The sequence below is a fragment of the Cervus canadensis genome, chromosome 7 (assembly GCF_019320065.1).
Source record: "Cervus canadensis isolate Bull #8, Minnesota chromosome 7, ASM1932006v1, whole genome shotgun sequence".
Classification (NCBI taxonomy): domain Eukaryota; kingdom Metazoa; phylum Chordata; class Mammalia; order Artiodactyla; family Cervidae; genus Cervus; species Cervus canadensis.
This window is the reverse complement of record NC_057392.1, coordinates 90,801,148-90,824,597: the sequence shown is the minus strand read 5'-3', so window position 1 is coordinate 90,824,597 and position 23,450 is coordinate 90,801,148. Positions and strand designations below refer to the sequence as shown.

At 43.6% G+C, this 23,450-nt stretch overlaps 1 pseudogene; it reads left to right on the top strand.

Annotated features, from left to right (window-relative positions):
- The first annotated feature begins 235 nt into the window (after positions 1-235).
- LOC122445055 lies at positions 236-1,716 on the top strand (annotated as a pseudogene).
- Positions 1,717-23,450: the final 21,734 nt, after the last annotated feature.

Below are 23,450 nucleotides of genomic sequence, written 5' to 3'. Positions count from 1 at the left end.
CACATTCCTGGGACTGCTCATAGGGTTTAGGGTCACTAGAAACTATGAAACAACATTCTGAAGAGGTTTTATCCCAGAACGAGCCATGTAGGAAAGTTTCAGTTACTCCCCATCTTCACCAACATTTGGTATTATATCTTTTTAATTTTAAACATTTTACTGGGTATGGATCTTGCATCCCCATGTGTGTGCGCCTAACCTCAGCTGGTCTGCCCCAGACCACCTGAGCGCCAACCCTAGTCCCCCACGCGGCCCCATTTCTGCTCCAACAAGATGAAAGAAACTATCATGAACCAGGAGAAACTCGCCAAACTTCAGGCACAAGTGCGCATTGGTGGGAAAGGAACTGCTCGCAGAAAGACGGTGGTGCATAGAACAGCCACAGCAGATGACAAAAAACTTCAGTTCTCCTTAAAGAAGTTAAGGGTAAACAATATCTCTGGTATTGAAGAGGTGAATGTGTTCACAAATCAAGGAACAGTGATCCACTTTAACAACCCTAAATTTCAGCCATCTCTGGCAGCAAACACTTTCACCATATTACAGGCCACGCTGAGACAAAGCTACTGACAGAAATGCTTCCCAGCATCTTAAACCAGCTTGGTGCCGACAGCCTGACCAGTTTAAGGAGACTGGCTGAAGCTCTGCCCAGACAGTCCGTGGATGGAAAAGCACCACTTGCCACTGGCGAGGAGGAGGAGGATGAAGTTCCAGATCTTGTGGAGAATGTTGATGAGGCTTCCAAGAATGAAGCAAACTGAATTGAGTTAACTTCTGAAGAAGATAAATCTTGAAGAAGGTACTGGGAGCTGCTATTTTATGTTATGACTGCTTTTTAAAATTTTGTTTATAGATCTGATAAAATCTAGATCTCTAATATTTTTAAGCCTAAGTCCCTGGACACCGCAGCTCTTTTCAGTTTTTGCTTATATGCAATTCATTCTTTGCAGCTAATGAAGCTGAAGAAGCCTAAGAATAAAGTTTGAGACAAAGATAAATTTAAAAAAAATAAACATTTTACTGGGTATGTAATGGCTATTTATTATGGCTTTAATCTGCATATTCCTAATGGCAAATCTGTATTGGTGAGCATCTCTTTCAAATGTTAGTCAGTCACTTGGACACTTTTGTGAAGTGCTTGCAGTAGTACTGACAATGCAGTCATTCAAGTAGATGTATCTTAAGTTATCCTTTCTTTTCGAAAAATCAGATAAGTTGAGAAATAATGAAAGAGAATTTAGTTGTGATTTGTCTGATGGTGAGCTTTCAAAGGCATGGGAATGGTAAACACATTTGTATAAAGGTGTCTGACAGCAAAACTTAAAATACAAAGTATGACAATTCAGTTAATCTAATGGACTAGATATTACCAGTTTCTCCTGTTCTTTCTTGCTAACAGAATCATAAGTTTACTTGGGAGGTAACTATTTAATTTAAAATAATTCCAAAAGTTTGGTGAGCATCCAGTCCTCCACTGGCCAAAAATTGTCTAATGGAAAACTACTTTCCCCCTGATAAGTTTAAAAAAAAAAAAAAAAAAGGCCAATATAAGCTTTCTGCCTTTAACCTGCCTTTCCACTGGTCCAGATGGTGACGATGCCGTGCTGAGACGGGGCGGCCATCTGTGACTATGCTGAGGACGGTGGAGCAGCTGGGAGAAGGGACCTGCTTTCTCAAGGGCCTCACCAGCCACGCACCGCTGACCCCAGATTCTTGTTACGCTGGATAAATAAATTCCTTACTTGGTTAAGCCAGTATATAATCAGCCTCGGTTAAGTGCAATTACACCCTTTGCTCACCAGAACATCCATTTTCCTAGCCCCGCTCAGGTCCTTAAGGTTCATCCAGTGTCATTTTCTCCATAATGAGCTGCACATTCGAGGGAACGCTTTACAGTCACCGCATCCCTACTGTGCCTGAGCTGGCCGTATCACGGAAAGCCGCCGTATCACGGAAAGCCGCCGTATCACGGAAAGCCGCCCCATCAGTTTTGTTGCAGTCCTATTACATTGTGCCCTGGAGGCGTCAAGGGTTCATGTCCTTTCCTAAATTTCACACAAGCTCCTCACACAAGTTCTGTCACACACAACTCCCTAAGGGTTTTGATTTATTTTCTCTAATTTTTTTGTTGTTCAGTTGCTCAGTTGTGTCTGACTCTTTGCAACCCCACGGACTGCTGCACACCAGGCCTCCCTGTCCTTCACCATCTCCCAGAGCTTGCTCAAACTCATGTCCATTGAGTCGGTGATGCCGTCCAACCGTCTCGTCCTCTGTCGTCCCCTTCTCCTCCTTCCTTCTATATTTCCCAGCATCAGGGTCTTTTCCAATGAGTCGGCTCTTCGCATCAGGTGGCCAAAGTATCGGAGCTCTCTGATCTACCACATGCAAAAAGAGGATTCTTGAATCATAGCTGAAGCATCTCATTCCAAGGAAATTGTGCTTGAATTTGAGGAGTGGGTTGTAGAATTCCAGGGGAAGAGGGCGAGGCCCGTAGAAGCACTGGCCATCTTGTTATCTGATACGTGAGACAGATGCGGGCACTCTGGCACAATCCTCCCCAAAGAGATAATACATCTAATTTTTCTTGATCTCAGTCCCAGAAGGCAAGCAATGAAATTTAATTTAATTAAGTAGATAGCCTTCCCCAAAAAGCATTAAAAGGAGGCTTTAAATTTTTGTGGTTGGTCTTCTCTATTTTTTTTTTTTGCAATTCATGTCCTTTACTTGGTCTTCTCTAGTATAGCTCTGATTTCACTTCTAGAGAGAATGTTTCTAGGTCTACAAACATACTGATGAGCAGAGAACTAAAAATGTAAATTAAACAATTACGCATTACATTTACGAGTAGCTCTTAAAGTGAATATTAAAATATGGGGGAAGGGATAAACTAGGAGTTTCAGATTAACAGACACACACCACTAAAAATAGGCAACGAGGACCTGCTGTGTCGCGCAGGGAACCACGTTCAATATAGTGCGACCGCCTGTAATGGGAAAGAACCTGAAAAATACACACACACACACACACACACACACACACACACACGTGTGTGACTGAATCACTTTACTGTACATCTGAAACTAATACTTTATAAACCAACTAAACACCAAAAAATTAAAAATACATATGTGTTTTTAATTTAAAATATCATTTGGCATTTAAAGAACATTGGCTTCCCTGGTGGCTCAGTCAGTATCCACCTGCCAAAGACGGAGATGTGAGTTCAGTCCCTGGGTGGAGAAGATCCCCTGGAGAAGGAAATGGCAACCCACTCCAGTGTTCTTGCCTGGGAGATCCCATGGACAGAGGAGCCTGGCAGGCTGCAGTCCATGGGGTTGCAAGTCGGACAAAACTTCCTAACTAAGCGCCCCCCCACCACATCATCACCACCCCCGCCTGCAGCACCCTCACCTCTGTGGAGAAACAAATAGTAGGTAGCTAACTGTGGGCATGACAAGACTCTCAAAGACCATGTTAATGCCCTACGTTGCCTTGCCATTTCGGGCTTGGCCAGACTCACGTAAAGTGACACCTGTGAGAAACGTTGGCAAAGATTTGAATGTGCACTTTACAAAAATGGTTCACAAGGTCAATAACCACAGGAAAAGGCGCTCAACTGCTTTAGTCACCAGGAAAAGGCAAATTAAACCTACAGTCTACCATCTTACACCCATCAGGAGGGCTACGATTTGAGAAACAAATGTTGGCAAGATTGTTGGGAAATTGTAACCTCTGCGCACTGGTTGGTGGAAATGTAAATAGTGTAGCTGCTATGTACAATAGTACGGCAGTTCCTCAAAAAATTAAAAATAGATGTATCACATGATCCAGGAATTTTACTTATGGGTATGTACTCAAAAGAGCTGAAAGGAACTTAAATACATATTTGTACACCCATGTTCATAGTTGCAGTATTCACAGTAACAAAAAGGGTGAAGCAACCCACCTGTTCATCAATGATTGAATGGATAAACAATACATGATATATACATACAATGTATGTAAGGAATTTCCTTCCTAAGGAAGGAAATCCTACCGTATCAATGAACTTTGAGGATATTATCCTAAGTAAAATAAGTCAGTTATAAAAGGACAAATAATACATCCTTTTCCTACAGGAGGCACCTAGCGTTGTCAAATTCAGAGACAGAGAGCAGGAGAGTGGTTAACTGGAGCTGGGGGAAGGGAAATGAAAAGCTATGACTTACTCAGTACCGAGCTTCAGTTCTGCAAGATGAAGAGTTCCGTGGAGGAATGGTGATGACGGCAGTAGCACCACACTTCAAGGTCCCCAACACCACTGAACCGAACAATTAAAAATGGTTAATGGGCCTCCCCGGTGGTCCAGGGGTTAAGACTCCGTCCTTCCCACATATATGGAATCTAGAAAAATGGTACTGATGGACCTGTTTCAGGGCAGGAATAGAGATGCAGGCAGAGGATGAACTTGTGGGCACAGCAGGGGTTGAAGGGGGTGGGATGAGCTGGGAGCGTAGCACTGACACATAGACATTACCGCGTGTAAAGTTCACCGCTCGTGGGGGGTTGATGTATAACAGGGAGCTCAGCCCAGCGCGCTGTGACGGCCGAGAGGGGCGGGATGGGGCCGGGGTGGGAGAAAGATTCGAGAGGGAGGGGATATATGTGTACTTACCGCTGATTCACGTTATTGAATGGCAAAACCAGCACAACATTGTAATGCAATTACCCTCCAACTTAAAAAAAGCAGTCTCTTTACAATAAATATATTCAGTTCAGTTGCTCAGTCATGTCTGACTCTTTGTGACCCCATGGACTGCAGAACACCAGGTCTCCCTGTCCACCAACTCCCAGAGTTTACTCAAACTCATGTCCATTGAGTCGGTGATGCCATCCAACCATCTCATCCTCTGTTGTCCCCTTCTCCTCCCACCTTCAATCAGAATCGGGGTCTTTTGAAATGAGTCAGTTTTTCACATCAGGTGGCCAAAGTATTGGAGTTTGAGCTTCAGCATCAGTCCTTCCAATGATTATTCAGGACTGATCTTTAGGATGGACTGGTTGGATCTTCTTGCAGTCCAAGGGACTCTCAAGAGTCTTCTCCAACACCACAGTTCAAAAGCATCAATTCTTTGGCGCTCAGCTTTCTTTATAGTCCAACTCTCACATCCATACATGACCACTGGAAAAACCATAGCTTTGCCTAGACAGACCTTTGTTGGCAAAGTAATGGCTCTGCTTTTTAATATGCTGTCTAGGTTGGTCTTAACTTTCCTTCCAAGGAGCAAGCATCTTTTAATTTCATGGTTGTACTCTGAATCTATTTCTCACAGGCTATAAATATATTATTATGACCTAAAAAAAAAGACTCCATGCTTCCACTGCAGGGGGCACAGATTCAATCCCAGGTCAGAGAACTAAGACCTCACATGCTGTGTGGTGCAGCTATCAATCATTAAATAAACTAAAAATGTTTATGATGGCAAACTTTATGTGGACATTATTGCAATTCATTTTAAAACTAAAAAACAAAAAAAACCCACAGTACCACTACAGACCTATCAGAATGGCAAAAAATAAAAACAGGTAAAAACTGCCAATCATGACCAACCAGAACTACACATACACCGCTAATGCGCTGTGCTTGGTCGCTCAGTCGTGTCTGACTCTTTGAGACCCCGTGGACTGTACTCCAGGCCCCTCGTCCATGGGAGTTACCAGGCAAGAGTACCGGAGTGGGCCGCCACTTCCTTCTCCAGGATCTTCCCGACCCAGGGACGGAACCCGGGTCCCTTGAGTCTCCTGCACTCAAGGCACATTCTTTACCGCTAGCACCACCTGAGAAGCCCCTGTGAAGAGGTGTGAGCACTTAATCAATGAGTTAACAGAAAGTGTAGAGTAATCAAATGGAAAAGGGACCCAACAGTTATTTAGCACCAAGGGTCAGTAACAATAGCAAAATAAAAAGCAGGCTTGGTGATGTACTCCAAGGTGATAAATTTCCCAAATATCCTGTAAAGGCTTACTGAGCAGAGAGACTCAACTTTCAGGGAATGAAATCCCAGTGGTTTCATGAATAGTAATAAAAACAGCAATAAGGACACACATGATGTTTATAAACCTAATAGACCACATCAGCCTATTCCAAATAGGGCAATGCATTGTGTCATCTTGACCAAAAGAGTTGTAAAACATGTTATTTTCAGAGGCAAACACCAACTTCTGGTGACAAAGTTAAATCTAGAAAAAGGAATGGACTTAAAAAATATAAGTAAGCTAACAAATAAGTTTTAGAATAAGAAACACATGCTCAGTATTGTAACAATTGGGTTGGATTTGAATCACCTGGGGAGAAAAACCAGTATTTTTGTGCCCCAACCAAGGAATGACAAAGCGTTCAGAAACTGAGTTTTGGGGTCTGTTGAGAATCATAACTAGAAGGTATCAAACTGTATCACTAGAACATTAGGAAGATGTCAAAACAAATTCATTCATAATCCAAGGGAGATAGGAAACAACCTTAATGAAGAAATAAATTCAACACACGGCGTTTGATATTTAGAATAGTCTGGAGTTAGACATTGTAGTAAGTTTTGCTGTCCTGTGTGTTTTGCCTGCTATTGACGGTGTTGAAGTTTTCAAAAGAATTGATCATATTGGATTTGCAATTTCAGTTTAAAGTAAGGTAATTTAATCAAGCTTTAGACCATGGGTTAAATGTTCAATCCGTAGAGAGTTCAAATCATTGTGGGTGTTTCTCTGTGTGCAAAAACCCTCTGAGATACTAAAGACTAAGCCACGTGTCCAGCACAACTACCCTCTGGGGAGAGAAGAGCCGTGACTCACAGGTTCCGGGCGCCCTGAGGATCCTGTCGTCATCTTCTCCGGCGGCCACAACAAGAGCCAGAGACTAGGGGGTTTCAACCACAGAAATCTGCTTTCTCACAGCTCTGGAGGTGAAGAGTCTGAGATCAAGGTGTCAGCAGCACTGATTTCTTCTGAGGAAGCTCTCCTCGCCGGTAGATGGGACTCTTCTCCCTCAGTCTCCATTTTCCCTCTATGCCTACCTGCCTCCTGCTGCCACTGCTACTGAGTCGCTTCAGTCACGTCCGACTCTGTGTGACCCCATAGACAGCTGCCCATCAGGCTCCCCAGTCCCTGGGACTCTCCAGGCAAGAACACTGGAGTGGGTTGCCATTTCCCTCTCCAATGCATGAAAGTGAAAAGTGAAAGTGAAGTCACCAAGTCGTGTCCGACTCCTAGCTACCCCATGGACTACAGCCCACCAGGCTCCTCCGTCCATGGGGTTTTCCAGGCAAGAGTACTGGAGTGGGGTGCCATTGCCTTCTCCTACCTGCCTCCTAACCTTCTCGTAAATCCGCCGTATCAGGTGAGGGTTCACCCGTATGCACTCACTCCACCTTTGTTACCTCATAAAGGCCACCTTTCCAAACACGGCTGCATTCTGAGGGACTTCAACATATGAACTTTGGAAAGACACATTCAGCCCATAACAATGTCTAAGACTCTGTGGTCTGGGACTCATGCACTGCTGGCAGAGAGACCCAGCCTTGCAAAGTTGCTGAGGTGCCAACCGTGGGGGAGGGCGAGAAGGAGCTGAATGCTTAGAGGAGAAGGAGTTCGGCAGGATGGGCTGTTCGGAGGAAGAGACAGAGAACTGGGTCCTAACAGTCATGCCACGGAGACCCGTCACTGCACACAGGTCACTAGGCTGCTCGGAAACATCTCAGTACCCAGGTTACGCCTCAGGACCATTAAATCAGAATGTCTGGGGGTGAGGCTTGAGCACCAATGACTTGTAAATCTTCCCAGCTGATTCCCATTGTGTAGTTCAGGATGAGATCCTAAAGAGTTGATCAAATGTTCTTGACAGCTCCAGCGTTCAAGATAAGGTATTCATCCTAACTTATTCAAGGTAAGTTAGAGGGTATAACTTTCAGACTGCATGGCCCCGCCCGACTGGAAGTCAACAGGTAGATCCTGTGGTCAGCTTCACTCTGCGAGGGGAGTGCTACCAAAGACCACTGGTAGTAGTGGCCCCTCGGGACAAACACTAAGGCTGATACTTGGGTCTCCCAGACACTTCGCCCCTGACATTGAGCCCCCAGTGTGTCTCCATGACTGTATCCAGCCTTCCCCACCCCTCTTCACCCTCTGTTTCCAAGAAAAAAAAAGGAAGGAAGTGAGAAAGCTATTTTTGGATATTTGCAGATATACATATTCTAAAATATGCTGGGAATGTTTGAACCATGTGAATGGGTTGAATACCGCTACTCAACCCTTCAGGAATACCGCATCATGGAAATACTGTACTAGAACAACACAATATCACCGTGGACCCCCCTGACCTGTGCAAATATTAGCCTTCAACTGAAAGGACCAAAACCAGATGTTTCATATCTAGAATGTTTTCTCACAGAGATTTTCAATAGAAATATTTTAGCTCTCCAGATACATCCAAATAAAATATTTGGTTTTGAAACAGTCTATTAAAAGTCAGTGAGTTATGACTGCATTACAACAGAGGTGTGCATCAGAGCCCTGTTTTCAGGGCCCTTTCTCATCTTTAGTCTGAGCAAGTGTGATCTGTGAAAAGTGGTAAAATTCTGAACTCTAGTGATTTAGAGATGATTTTTCAAAAACATGCATCACTGAGGTAATGCCTGTGATATTTACTATAAAACCCGCTTGGTGACTCTTTTCACATATTAATAGATTTGCATTATAAAACCAGAAATGGCTTTCGATTATAAAAATTTGTCCCCAGGACATAATAAAATCACGCATGTAGCCAAATTGTAAAGTCTCATCATCAGAGAAAATGTATCATTCTAAAGAGACATACTATCACCCAGATCTTAGTATTAATAATATGGTATATTTAAAATAAACTCCACAGAAAAACTAGAAAGCAAAAATACTCTACCACAACGCTTCAGAATCAACTGGAGATCTTATAAATTCTGATTCTGGTAGAGTCCAAGATTCCTCATTTCTAGTTAAGTTCTCAGGGGATGTTACTACTTCCAGTCAGTAGATCAAGGTCTCTGAAAGCTTAATTTCTGCCTCCATAATTATGCCCACTCCAAGGATGGTTTCTAAAGCCTTAATTCTTCACTAACATTTTCATCAACTTTGAACAGTCTTGACAGTTACAATTTTATATCTGTTAGCATTATCTATCCCCTCTTCCTAGGTTTTATTTTTTAACTTCTTGGGGAGGCCTCTTTGTAAACATATTTTCTAATACCACTCTTTTTAAACTTGATTATATAGTTTATAAACTATGCATAAAGCCATCAACTCATTATTAATCAGTAAACCAAGACTTCTCCCAGTGACTGATAAGACGTGTACTAATGAGACAATTGCTAATGTTTAACAATGATCACCCACAGCACCTCTAGGAATAGTAATGACAACCATTATTGATTGATACTTACTATTTGTCTAACAGTGGTCTAAGTGATTTATTTTATCCATCTTAATTGTTACAAGGACCTAATGAGGCAGTGTCTATTTTATTTAGCAAACAGTTATGCAATGCTTTCTATGTGCCAGATACTAAATGCTCTACAAATATTCACTCAATCCTCAGAAACTGTATAAGGTTGGCGGTATTATTATACCCATTTGCAGATGAGAAAGCTAAGGCTTAGAGAAGTTAACTAACTTAGTGAGAATTTACTAAGTTAACTTAATGAGAAGGAAGTGGTTTGGTTAGAACCTAAGAAGCCTGGCTCCTAAGTCAACCTCCTAAGCAGAGGAGGAAGCAGGTAAGAATATAAAAATAGAGCTAACTTGGCTCATGGCCAATAAGAGGAGATGGCAGGGGTCAAAAGAAGGATTTGTTGGACTCTGTACCCCCTTATCTCTAAACACTCCACACTGCCTCTCTAAATTAGCAAAAAATGCCACTGTGGAACATTTGATTCTCATTGAGGGAATGTGATCTCAGATCATTTGTTTTGCATGCTTAACTGCTCATTTTTGTCTTCATTAAAGACAGTTATAATTTCAAACCATGATTTTCTATGCTTAAGAAATTGTTTTAAATATTAGATCATGTCTAATATTTAAGTGTGGTATATTAATACATATAGTTACAAAAGGAACAAGAAGTTATAGGAATGAATAATCAACTGGCATCAGTTGAAACAAGAGCATTTCATAAAATCCCCAGATTCCATCTGTTCAGTGAGTTGTGACCCTTAGAAGAAACTGTAACAGTTTAGTTGAACTTGCAAATACTTTAACCACATTTAGTTAAAACCAGGGCCATCTCTAATTTCATGATGTACACATTAGAAACATCTATTCAGAGATAAACTGTATGTTAACCTATCTCTTGTAGAGAACATTTAGTTGGTTCTTGCTTGTTAAAAATCCAGCCGAATAGTTTTGTGTCTTTTAACTGGAGTGTATAATCCACCTATAATTAATGTGCTTACTGATAGAGTTGGATTTAGGTCTACATTTTGCTATTTCTTTTCTAGTGTCCCATCCTCTGTTCCTCCTTTTCCACCTTTATATGCGTTAGACAAATGCATTTGCATATTCCTAAATTTAGATTCCTCCATTTTTAAGATAGAACTCTTTGTCATTTTTTATTGGTTGCACTAGGGATTACTTCATCTTAATTTATCATAGTCTATTTAGAGTTGACACTGTACCCTTCATTTAAAATATAAGAATTTAAGAAATAAAATAATTTGTAACAGTATAATTCCATTTATGCCACCCATTCTTTGTGCTATTATTGTCATATATTTTACACCTATATAGATTATAAACCTTAAAATGTTATAAATTTTTGCCTTAAAATTTTAAATAAAGCAGGATAAGAAAAAATGGTCTTTTATATTTACCCAAATATTTACTATTTCCAGTGTTCTCCATTCCTTTCTATAGATTCAAATTTCTGTGTGGTGAGGCTTCACTTCAGACAGAAAAACCTTCTTTAACATTTCTTGTAGTACAAGTCTGTTAGTAACAGATTCTCTCAACTTCTGTTTATCTAAAAATGTCTGGACTGGCAGTTTTTATTTACTTTCATCACTTTAACGATATTATTTCATTGTCTTCTGGTCTCTCTCTCAAAAATAGGCTGTCATTTACAACCCACTCCAGTACTCTTGCCTGGAAAATCCCATGGACAGAGGAGCCTGGTAGGCTAGTCTGTGGGGCCGCAGAGAGTAGGACACGACTGGGCAACTTTACTTGACTTTACTTACTGTCCTGTATGTAATATGTCTTTTATCTCTAGCTGATTTTAAGACTTTAGTTTTCATTTGGTTATGATGTTACTAGATGTGGTTTTCCTTGTGATTATCTGCTGAGAGTTTGCTGAGACTCCTGGATATTTAAATTGATATTTTTCATGATTATTTTTTTCAATATATTTTCTGCCTCAATTTCCATCTCTTTTCCTGAGACTCCAGTCACACATATATTAGAATGCTTGATATTTCCCATAGGTCATTGAGGCTTCTTTTTTCAATTTTCTCCTCTCTATTCTTCAGATTTGATGATTTTCAATTAGCCTTTCTTCTCCTACTTCCAAGATGCTAATAAGTAATTTTTTTTCATTTCGGATGTTTCATTTCTAGATCTGGAATTTCTATTTAGTTCTTTACAGTGTCCATTTCTTTGCTAGTATTTCCCATATATTCAATCATTGTGACATTTTGTCCTTTAAGCCCTCAAACATGTTTATAATATCTGAAACAAAGACCTGGCCTGCTAATTCCGACATTTAATCCCAGAGTTGGTTTTTTCTGATGTCTTTTCCTCTCAGTATTAGGTTACATTTTCCTGTTTCTTTGTGTGTGTGTCTATCAGTTTACTGTCTCTTAATTCCACCTTCACTCTTAGGACCTGCTCTGTGAAAATGGACTGACTGTTTCAACATTTACGTGTGTATCCATAGTTCATATAGCGTTACGCTTTTTTAGCGGAGGAGGCTGGAGGCACACCGCAGGATAAGGAGCACTTCTCTTCCTGGTTCTGCCACGCGGCGCTGCTTTCCCTCGGTCCTGCTGCAGAGTCCGTCAGCAGTGATCTGATGGACTGTGCGCGTGTGTGAACATCCAGCGGGCTCGACTCCAAGCGTGTGCCTGGAGCTCACAGTCCTCTGGTAACTGGCAGTCCCACCCCAGTCCTGGCGACCGCCATGCTGTCGCAGACACAGCACACTTCAGTCTCATGCTAGGAAAGACACCCCGATTCCCCCCATACCACTGCCCGCTGGTCTGTCTGCCTGAATCTCTGAGAACTGGTTCCTGCTGCCCCCCTGACGCGGACGCCCCAATTCCCCCTGTATCACTGCCCACTGGTCTGTCTGCCTGCGTCTCTGAGAACCGGTTCCTGTTGTCCCCCGACACAGACGCCCCGATTCCCCCTGTATCACTGCCCGCTGGTCTGTCTGCCTGCGTCTCTGAGAACCGGTTCCTGTTGCCCCCTGACGCGGACGCCCCGATTCCCCCTGTATCACTGCCCACTGGTCTGTCTGCCTGCGTCTCTGAGAACCGGTTCCTGTTGTCCCCCGACACAGACGCCCCGATTCCCCCTGTATCACTGCCCGCTGGTCTGTCTGCCTGCGTCTCTGAGAACCGGTTCCTGTTGTCCCCGACACAGACGCCCCGATTCCCCCTGTATCACTGCCCGCTGGTCTGTCTGCCTGCGTCTCTGAGAACCGGTTCCTGTTGCCCCCTGACGCGGACGCCCCGATTCCCCCTGTATCACTGCCCACTGGTCTGTCTGCCTGCGTCTCTGAGAACCGGTTCCTGTTGTCCCCCGACACAGACGCCCCGATTCCCCCTGTATCACTGCCCGCTGGTCTGTCTGCCTGCGTCTCTGAGAACCGGTTCCTGTTGTCCCCGACACAGACGCCCCGATTCCCCCTGTATCACTGCCCACTGGTCTGTCTGCCTGCGTCTCTGAGAACCGGTTCCTGCTGCCCCCTGACGCGGACGCCGCCGCGCTTCCGATCTGTGCTGGCTCTGCTGCTCCGGCCCGTGTCCTGCCCGCCCCTCAGAGTCACTTTCTGATCCTTCAGACACGGACATGGCACACAGGCTACAGCTCTCTGCCTCCCTCCCTTTTCTCCCAGCCAGGACCGGCTGGCCTGGGGACCGGAAGGGTGACACCTGCTGCCTGCTAAGGTGGACAAGCTCTGGATTGAGCAACCAGTGACATCCTCTGCCATCTACTGCGTTGAAGCCACTCCTCCAACGAGGTCTGAACCCTGAGGGAAACCACTCCCAGGTTTGTGCCTCCTTGAGAACTCTCCATCAGCCCCAGAAGACCTTTCTGAGTTCTTTTTGCATTTTCATTATTACTCTGCTATAATAATTTAATAGCTCTTTATGTTGAGCTTTTTGTTGCAATTACTGTGTGGTTCTATCCCCTGATTAGATCTAGACTGATACAACCTATCTGGTAACTTTTAAATTATGTTTGTTGTTGTTTAGTCGCTAAGTTGTATCTGACGCTTTGTGACCCCATGAACTGTAGCCCTCCAGGATCCCCTGTATTTTCCAGGTAAGAATACGGGAACGGGCTGCCATTTCTTACCCCAGGGCATCTTCCTGACCCAGGGATCGAACCCGCGTTTCCTGCTTGGCAGGCAGATTCTTTACCATTGAGGCACCTGGGAAGCCCCTTTAAATTATATATTGAACATTGTTACTGACTTGTTATAGAGACTCTGGATTGTGCTGTTTTCTTATGAATAGTATTGATTTTTGCTCAGGTCATCAGTTTAATTACCTACTCATCACTTGAGTTTCTATAGACTTGGTTTTATTATTTGAGGGTAATTCTGTTTCAGTTTTGCCTTTATTCCTAGGCAAATGCCCCAGTACTGAGACATGGTCATTTTACACAAATTGTGGCTATTCTGAAATTCCAATTACAAGTTCAAGGTATTTACCAAGTTTTCTAATTTTGCAGGACTCAAACTTTAAATTCAGCCTCCCTATGCTATGCAGCAAAAGAAATATCTGCTTAGCTCCATGAACTTCTAGCTGTTGCTTTCCACTGGGCTTCTTGAAGTCTCTCCCATATGCGTAGAGTTCAGAAATTAGTCAAGGATTTGAGGGAAGTTTTTACACAAATTTTAGGATTCCCTCTCTCCCTCCTTTCTGAGATTTTCTCCCTTAATTTCCAGAAGTTTTAGCAGTTTGAACTCCATCCTTTGACATTTCAAGCCAACAATATTGCAGTTTTCTGCCTGAATTCTAGCCACTCTGCATAGTGTAGGCTGGGGTGTGCTCTCAGGGCAAAATGAATAAATGTGGCTTTCATCCTTCCTTATCCTCTTCTATGTCTGCCAAGTTTGGTTGCTCTCTGGTGCGTTATGATAGCAGTTTTTATGTTTTGTCTAAAGTTTACCATTGTTATCTGCAGGAAGATTTGTCTGATATAAGCTTTCTGCCATTACCAGGACCAGAACTCTACACTGGGAAGCCTGGTGTGCGGCAGTCCTTGGAGTTGTGAAGAGTCAGACGTGACTTAGCAACTGAACAACAGGAAGACATTATCCAAATAAGTAATTGATGGAGGTATTAACAGTATTAATCCTGGGCAAGATTGTACTAAACAAAAATTAGAGAAACCATATTTCTGAGTCAATTTTTAATATTAAAATAACAGGCCAATTTTGATTATTTTTAAATAAAATATCTAATTTTGATTATGTTATACAACAGTAAATTGTGGTTATTAGTTTGCCCTCAAAGTGCCTTACGCAATCAACAGATTGTGTGAAATATGTTAAGTATTCAAGGTTTTAAAAATAAGATTTCAACTAGGATAAAAGGGTGTCACTATTTGACAAAAACAGTTTTCTTGATAAACTGGGCAGATTATGACATGTGATACTACATTTTGATGAGCATAGTATATGAAAACGTTACAGTCTGGGTCAAGTTTTTAGATACAAATGTTACATATTTATGATTACATTTCCCTGTCCATATACCATCACACTATCAACAATAAGGTTGATCTAGGGAACCTGTTAACGAGGATATGAAATCTTTTAATTTTTTATAATTTTAAAGGTTACTTTCCATTTATAATTATTATAGAATATTGGCCATATTCCCCATGTTGTACAATACATCCTTAAGCCCATCTTACACCCGAGAATTCGTACCTTCCACTTTCCTACCCTAGTATTGCACCCCCTCCCTCCACAGTGGTAAACACTAGTTCTCTGTATCTGTGAGTTTGCTTCTTTTTTTGTTAAAAAGCAGATACTTTTAATAAGACATAGAAACTTTGGAAATGTGTAAGAACCTTTGATAAATTTCAATTTGTTTCTTATCCAGTTGTTTGTGGAAATCAGAATGACCCTGAGAAAACACAGGGCTGCAGTTTACAAAATTGTTTTTAAATTTACTTTTGGCTGCGCTGTACCTTTGTTGCTGAGCAAGCTTTCCTCTAGCTGCAGCCCGCAGGGGCTACTCTCTTGTTGGGGTGCATGGCCTTCAGCAGTTGCAGCACGTGGACTCAGCAGTCAAGGCTCTAGAGGACAGGCATAGTGGTCGTGGTGCAGGGGCTCATTTGCCCCTCGGCATGTGGGATCTTCCTGGACCAGGGACCGAATCCATGTCTCCTGCATTGGCAAGCAGATTCTTAACCACTGAGCTACTAGGGAAGCCCCAGTGTTGCACTTTTATCCTCTTTCTTTCTACCCTTTTTACAGTAGTATTTTGTGGTCGCGAATTTTTAAACCTGTAAATATTCAAATTATGTGTGCTTAGTCGCTCAGTCGTGTCTGACTCTTTGCTACCCCACAGACTGTAGCCCGCCAGGTTCCTCTGTCCATGGGGATTCGCCCAGCAAGAATAATGGAGTGAGTACTGCATTTCAGACTCTTGTTGACCATGATGGCTACTCCATTTCTTCTAAGGGATTCTTGCCCACAGTAGTAGATATAATGGCCATCTGAGTTAAATTCACCCATTCCAGTCCATTTTAGTTAACTGATTCCTAGAATGTCAACATTCACTCTTGCCATCTCCTGTTTGACCACTTCCAATTTGCCTTGATTCATGCACCTAACATTCCAGGTTCCTGGGCAATTTTGCTCTTTACAGCATTGGACCTTGCTTCCATCACCAGTCACATCCACATCTGGGTGTTGTTTTTGCTTTGGCTCCGTCCCTTCATTCTTTCTGGAGTTATTTCTTCACTGATCTCCAGCATATCGGGCACCTACTGACATGCGAAGTTCCATCTTTTAGTGTCCTATCTTTTTGCCTTCTCATACTGTTCATGGGGTTCTCAAGGCAAGAATACTGAAGTGGCTTGCCATTCCCTTCTCCAGTGGACCACATTCTGTCAGACCTCCCCACCATGACCCATCAGTCTTGTGTGGCCCCACATAGCATGGTTCATAGTTTCACGGAGTTAGACAAGGCTGTGGACCATGTGATCAGATTGGTAGTTTTCTGTGATTGGTTTTCAATCTGCCTGCCCTCTGATGGAGAAGGATGAGAGGCTTATGGAAGCTTCCTGATGGGAGAGACTGACTGAGGGGGGAAACTGGGTCTTATTCTGATGGGTGGGGCCATGCTCACTAAATCTTTAATCCAATTTTCTATTGATGGGTGGAGATGTGTTCCCTCCCTGCTGTTTGTGAAGTCGCTCAGTCATGTTGACTCTGCGACCCGTGGACTGTAGCCTACCGGGCTCCTCCGTCCATGGGATTTTCCAGACAAGAATACAGGAGTGGGCTGCCATTTCCTGCTCCAGAGGATCTTCCCCACCCAGGGATCAAACTCAGGTCTCCCACATTGCAGGCAGACGCTTTATCTCGTGAGCCACCAGAGAAGTCTGCCAAGCTATGGTGGAGGTGATGAGGATAATGTCACCTCCTTCAGAAGGTCCCGGGCACACACACTGCTACACTCAGTGCCCCCAACCCTGCAGCGGGCCACCGCCGACCCACGCCTCCCATGGAGACTCCTGGACACGCACAGGCAAGTCTGGGTCAGTCTCCTGTGGGGTCACGGCCCCTTTCTCCTGGGTCCTGGTGCACAAGGTTCTGTTTGTGCCCGCCAAGAGTGTTTCCCAGTCCTGTGTAAGTTCTGGCAGCTCTGTGGTGGGGTTAATGGCGACCTCCTCCAAGAGGGCTTATGCCAAACCCAAGTCTGCACCCAGAGCCCCTGCCCCTGCAGAAGTCCACTGCTGACCCAGTCCTCCATAGGAGATGCTCAAACACAAGAGCTTCATGAGCTTTAAGTAGAATCTAGCCTTGCTGTCACCTTGATCCACCGTCCCTGTGAATGTGCTTAAGGCTCTAAGTCATGTCTGGCTCTTTGACCCCATGGACTGTAGCCTGCCAGGCTTCTCTGTCTGTGGGATTCTCCAGGCAAGAATACTGGAGTGGATTGCCATGTCCTCCTCCAGGGCATCTTCCCCACCCAGGGATCACACCCACATCTCTTATTTCTCCTGCATTGGCAGGTGGGTTCTTCACCAGTTGTGCCACCTGGGAAGCCCATAGATACTGATATATACTGATAGGAAGGAAGTGAAATCGCTCAGTCGTGTCCGACTCTTTGCGACCCCATGGACTAATGTAGCCCACCAGGCTCCTCTGTCCATGGGATTCTCCAGGCAAGAATCCTGGAGTGGGTTGCCATCTCCTTCTCCAGGGGATCTTCCCGACCCAGGGATCGAACCCAGGTCTCCCGCACTGCAGGCAGACGCTTTAACCTCTGAGCCACCAGGGAAGCCCCATGTGTATGTAAGTACATATATTAATATAGGTGTTAATACATACTCCTAAGTATCTATTAATATATATGGGCTTCCCAGGTGGCACTAGCATACTTCAATTGATAAAAGAAAAGAGTGTGTTAGATTATATGTGGTTTTGTAAATTATATATTGATTTTAGAATCTTTGTTCTAGGTAGGTAAGACAAGATTCTACTCTTGAAGGTTCTTGATGAGCCAGTAAAATATGTTTTGTTTGTATTTTGTTTATCTTCATACATGAATTTATTATGTTTATTTGTTACAATAATTGTAAAAATAAATCCTGAGGTGATATCCTAACTATTAGTCTTTATAATTTATATTTATTACATGGGTGCAAAACGGGGCCCTCTTCTGTATTAGTTGCTTTGAGGTGTTGGGAACTTGGGAGAACGCAGGTCAGTGGCGATGCTCACTGGCCTGAGCGAGGGTGCCAGGCACGGTTGACAGAGATGCCACACCCTTTGGGAGGTTTGTTACAAAAGCACCTTCTTGCCTTTAGTTCTGTCTTTCTAATCTTGGTTTATTGTCTCGAAAAAAAAGAAGAAAGGAAAGAAAAAATAAATAAATAAATATAGGCTGGGAATTGTCTTGACTAGTGAGGGTGGATGGAATGTTTGTTACATTTTCCAAAGGAACTGAGGGTCGTTAGTACAGATGACACTCACTGACTAGACAGAACAAGCATGCGGAGACGTCCGTGGTGGCTCAGAAGGTAAAGAATCTGCCTGCAATGCGGGAGACCTGGGTTCGACCCCTGGGTTGGGAAGATCCCCTGGAGAAGGACATGGCAACTCACTCTAGTACCCTTGCCTGGGAAATCCCATGAACAGAGGACCCTGGTAGTCCATGGGGTCGCAAAGGGTCAGACACGATTGAGCGACTTCACTTTCACTTTCATCATAGAGAAGTAATGGGAAAGATTCAAGGAAACTTTGAAAAAGTTACATGAATGTCTGAAACGTCCAGGCAGGGATTATACAGTCTTTCTCATCAGGTTTGATGAATGAAATGATGTCACATCACTCCACCTGTGAAAACTGATGACTGCGGAGAAATCTAGAAATGCAGTACCACATGCTGGGTCAGGGTTAAGCCCCTACGGCCAACTGGCAATTATGCTGAGGTGTTTGAAAGAATGTTTACATGAAAATTTACCTAGAAGCCTGGCAGAAATATATGTTTTTGAAAATATATTTAAGAAAACAGGAGTAAAATATATCAAAACACTGTTCCTAGTCTTCAGAAGAAATGGGAGCCTTTCAAAAAGATCTGCTTTATTCACATTGATTAGGTATAGATATTCCCACCCCCATGAAGTGAAGGCCTGATTGTTGAAAGATGTATCTGGATTCATGAGTCATGGGAACAGTCTGTTGACTTTCAACTTAGAGATCAGATCATATCTGATATTCTTGGAAGCTCCCAGATATTTGGAGCTCCAGTTCCTGTATAGGAATGTAGGCCTTCCGCCTCAGTGGGTAGCCCTCCCCCATGTAGACACACACACACACACACACACACACACACACACACACACACACACACACAACTCCTCCTGTGCCTTTCTTTCCCTTTAGAACGAGAACTAAAAGAATGTGAACTATGCAGGAAAATGATACTCAAGCTATTCAGAGGAAGCTAATGTAAACAATATAATAGGATCCTTAGCACAGAGCAAACAAGTTTGGCTTCAGGAATGTGCTTGGTAAGTTCCCAGAAACACAGAACAGGGCTCTCTTTTGCTTCTGTGGCCCCAAGAAGATGAAGCCAAACAACAATGAAATGCTAGGAATCATTAAGGAAGACACGGGAAATGAAAAGAAACCCTATTCTGCCAGTTTACTGAACCTGGGAACGTCATCTGTTGCTCTGCTTCTTGCAGCTAAAGAAATAAAACCAAACCGTAGCAGGCTTGAAGAGCAGAGGACATTTCCGTTCGCAAGGAATAGAGATGCTCTCCACCCTGCTTCCCACCCCCACCTGCCCCAAAAAAAGGTTTAGAGGAAGACGGGAGTCACATACAACAAGAGAGGGGATGGCTGAATCACCCAGACTCAGCAAGAGCGTGTTTACCAAACACAGAGTCCCTTTGAAAGCTGGAGAAGGTGCAAACCGGGACAAACGAAGGGAAGCCTTACTCTGCACTCGGCTTGGTGTGCTGAGAGAGCGCTGAGAAAGAGCGCGCTCAGGGACCCCTGCGCGCTCCGGGGTAACGGATCTGCCGGTCAGCACTGGAGACGCGGGTTCAGTCCCTGGCCCAGGAACACCCCGCACGCTGCGGAGCAGCTAAGCCCGTGGGCCCCAGCAGCTGACGTCTGAGCGCTAGAGCCCAGGAACCACACCTCCAGAGCCCACAGGCCTGAGCCCCGAGGGTCTGAGCCCTGCAGCAGCAGAAGGCGCTGCTGAGAGCCCGCGCGGCTCACCGCGACAGCAGCCTCCAACTGGCGCAACCAGAGAAAGCCTGTGCGCAGCAGGAAGACTCAGCACGGCCAGAGTAAATTTAAAAAAAATTCTAAAAAGAAATAGAGCGCCCAGCAACACGGATGGCCCTAGAGATGATCATCCTTAGTGAAGTAAATCAGAGAAAGACAAATCGTATAGCATGTGATATCGCTTATATGTGGAATCTGAAACAAAAATGATAGAAATGAACTCATACAAAACAGACCCACAGACATGGGAAACGAGCTTATGATTACCAAAGCGGGTGAATGAGGAGTCTGGGATTAACACAGACATACTACTACATGTAAAGTAGGTAACCAGCAAGGACTTACCGTGTAACACAAATAAATATACTCAGTATTTTGTAATAACCTATAAGAGGAAAGAACCTGAATAAAAATAGATATAACTGAATCACTTTGCCGTACACCTAGAACTAATGCAACATTCTAAGTCAACTACACTTTAAGAAAAAAGCAGAGAAATAGAGTCCTAGAGGCAAACTTCCGTGACGCCAGGAAAGGCTCAGAAAGTGACGACAACACCAGAATAAAGGTACTAACCTTGGTGCCAGGTAGTCTCCCAGCTGGCGCTAGAGGTAAAGAACCTGCCTGCAGTGCAGAAGACATGAGAGGTGGGTTCCATCCCTGGGTCAGGAAGATCCCCTGGAGGAGGAACCCGCAGCCACTGCAGTATTCTTGCCTGGAGAATCTCATGGACAGAGGAGCCTGGCGGGCTGCTTACAGTATGTAGGGTCGCAAAAAGTTGGACAGGACTGAAGTGACTTAGCACGCATGCACATAAACATCAGTTTGCCTACTGCTGCTCTAAGATAATGAGGGGGTTCAGAATAAATCACCCCAGAATGTGCCACTTTGGTACACGCATGTTTAAGATAAGGACACTAAAGACCCAGCCGACTCAAGAAAAGCTGCTTTACTCCTCTTCGCCACCTCCTTTAACTGCCTAAAAGAAATGAGAAAGGGAGCCGATACCAGGAAGAAATCTGTTACCAGATACCATTTTATCATCTGAGTGACTTCTCTGCCTGACAGGGCAACTTTTGTTTACCAAATACCTGCTCTTCTCATCCTCCTGTAAACTGCTCTCCTCCCCGGGGAAGCCTTAGGCTCCTATCTCAGGATGGAGAAGCCTCTAGGCTTTTCCTATACCATCTCTTAGCTCAGGATGGTATGCAAGGCTCAATTGCTTGGGTTGCTTCAGGTCTCATATCTTTGTGGTACACCCATAGGTACATAATTAATGTGTTTTTCTCTTGATAATCTTTCAATTATGCGGTAGGGGGGTCTTGGCCAAGAACTTAGAAGGTTTGAGGGATAATTACTTTATTCCCGCCAACAATAATAATTCAGTTCACTTGGTTCTGAGAATATTAAGAGCATTTCTCAATCTCTAGTTTGGTAACACTCTGTTCTCAGAGGACACAAGCAGACTACTGCTAAATGTGCTGCCTGGAATCTCTGTATATGAGAAAGTGAACTAAAAATATCTTTTGAAAAGAATAGGAAAATTTCAGGATTCCATTGGAGATTCTGGCCACCTGTAGACTTGTATGGAGCTAGTGGTAAAGTACTCACCTGCCAATGCAGGAGATGTCAGAGATGCAGGTTTGATCCCTGGGTTGGGAAAATCCCCTGAAGAAGTGAATGGCAACCCACTCCAGAGTTCTTGCCTGGAGAATCCCATGGACAGAGGAGCCTGGAGGGCTGAAGTCCATAGGGTCCCAAAGAGTCAGACATGACTGAATGACTTAGCACGCAGACCTGTAGATTTAAGGTAAAGGAAAGTGAATCTGAATCACACTAAGAAAATTTTAATACACTGTCTCTTGGTGATAAGTTCTGCAAACGACAAATGTAAAATATTGTAGGAGCCATTGCCAACCTCATGTCTTTCATTTGTAACTCAGTGGATTGTTTAACTAGAGACTCAGTTAATCAACAGATGAAAAATATTATGATTGTGAAGCCCAAGCTTCAGAAGGTAGCTCTGTAAACATCTTTTAAAATGGTCTTTCTCATGACTAATGCTAGGACATCTGCAGAGATGTTTTTAGTGAAGGACAAAATTTATTCTTGATATTTCTGTTCATGTGCTTAAATAAAATTTCCCTTAAAATTGGAAACTGTAATTCTCTGTTACTACAGCGTTGTGGTGACTTGTGGGGGTAAGGGGAGAATGCGGCTTCCCTCCACAGACGTTCTCCCACCCTTCAGAGTGAATCAGAGATTCTGAAATCATCACAGCTGAGAGCAGGAAGCTCAGGGCAGGGTGGAAAGACGGAAGGAGATACAGTGAAGGATTTTCTACAAAGCTTCATCCTGAATATCATGCTCTTTCCCTTCATCTACTGATCCATTCATGAGTACTTACTGGCACCTCTTAATAGGCTTGACATTTGCTTAACCCAGGCACAGTACCCAGGACCTACAATATTTTTAAGGGTGCATAAAAATGTTTTCATTTCTCTTTAAAGCAAAAGAAAACTGATGTTTAGGTTGAAGAAAATGCTCCAGTATATTATACTGACTTGTTTGTTCTTTATCGCAATCCAACAATAAAATACAATTTAAAGTGTTTTTTTTTTTTTTTTTTAATGGAGGAAGAGGCCCAGGACGATAAAGGTATCTAGGTCCCTTGAAAGTCATAATGTGGGCCTGCCTCTTCAGTCCTCAACTCTGTCATGAACTTCAAAGGAAAAGGAGAAAGCCTAGACTCGAATCACTTAGCCCTTCCCAGCCTTACTCCTTTGGTTTTAGACATTCTGTGTAGCAAAAGGAGGAGGTGTACTAGACTTTGAATATATCCTAGCTACCCACAAAATTGAATATATCCTCCAGACTGAATTTCAAGGGCACCTTCACCAAGAGCACCTATGATGGACTTAGCATGCAAAGTAGATGGTGCGGACTCAGAGGAGCAAACTCTCTCTGCAAAGCAGCACCTTAGAATCCTAGGGATGTGGTGGAACCCACTTCAAACCACTCCAAGTTGCGGAGCCAACCTTCAGGGGAGATGTCTGACCCAGGGCTAGCTGCACAATAAACAGGCCGGCCTGTCCTGGGCCTCCGGGCACTGTCCAAGACTCAGAGGGTCCCCTCGCTCACTGGTTTACAGGCTGCAGGCAGTTTTATCTGATCTGAGCCTCCAAGATCACAGTTTCTGAAATGTAAGTCCATTCCAGGAAAGACAGGAAGTCAGAGGCAG